Source organism: Octopus bimaculoides, chromosome 4, assembly GCF_001194135.2.
Source record: "Octopus bimaculoides isolate UCB-OBI-ISO-001 chromosome 4, ASM119413v2, whole genome shotgun sequence".
Taxonomy (NCBI): domain Eukaryota; kingdom Metazoa; phylum Mollusca; class Cephalopoda; order Octopoda; family Octopodidae; genus Octopus; species Octopus bimaculoides.
Genome location: NC_068984.1, coordinates 103503051 through 103503774, shown reverse-complemented (window position 1 = coordinate 103503774; position 724 = coordinate 103503051). Strand labels below are relative to the sequence as shown.

At 41.2% G+C, this 724-nt stretch overlaps 1 long non-coding RNA gene across 1 annotated transcript in view; it reads left to right on the top strand.

Annotated features, from left to right (window-relative positions):
* Positions 1-724, top strand: part of LOC128247615 (uncharacterized) — a 99188-nt gene that overhangs the window by 1189 nt on the left and 97275 nt on the right. The window lies entirely within an intron of this gene.

Genomic DNA, 724 nt, shown 5'->3' with positions numbered 1-724 from the left:
TATATCACTGGTGACTCCGGCATTCGGGCTGTTCGGGTTTAGCTCGAGTATCAATTTAGTAAAATGAACGCGTATTTGCAAGCTGATTTAATTTCTGCCAACACTGACTTCAAGTATGTAATTTCAGCCCATAACTCGGGCTCCTTTTATTGAGCCTGGTCGCAGTTTATTTATTTTCGTTCAGCGTCTGGCAGTCAGCCTAGAGCTGCCCTGTTTCAAAACATATCATTCGTGGCAGACGTTCTCTCGACATCGTTTATACGCGCCCGACTCGGGCTCAGAAGTTACAGCCCAGGTTGTTATCTATAATCGTAATAATTAAAAGTATCCTCACCATTGCTTGATAACTGATGTTGCTGCGTTTACGTAAGACACTGATAGAATAAGTCCTAGGCTTACAAGGAATAAATTGGGGTCGATTTGTTCGACCAACGGCGGTGCTCCACCATGGCCGCAGTCACATGACTGAAACAAGTAGAACAATAAAAAGAACTATGCCATTTGAATCCCGCGCAAGTCCGGGTATTTCTGCTAGTACACATATATATATATATATATATATATATAGGGAGAATTCACAAAACACAACAGACGAAGACAAGTGGTGTAGAAAACAAATAGATGTATTAGTTTAACGCTCGGGAATTGAAAAAGTCTTTAACGTTTCGAGCCTACGCTCTTCCACAGAAAGGAACACAGAAAGAAACAAGGAGAGAAGAAAAAT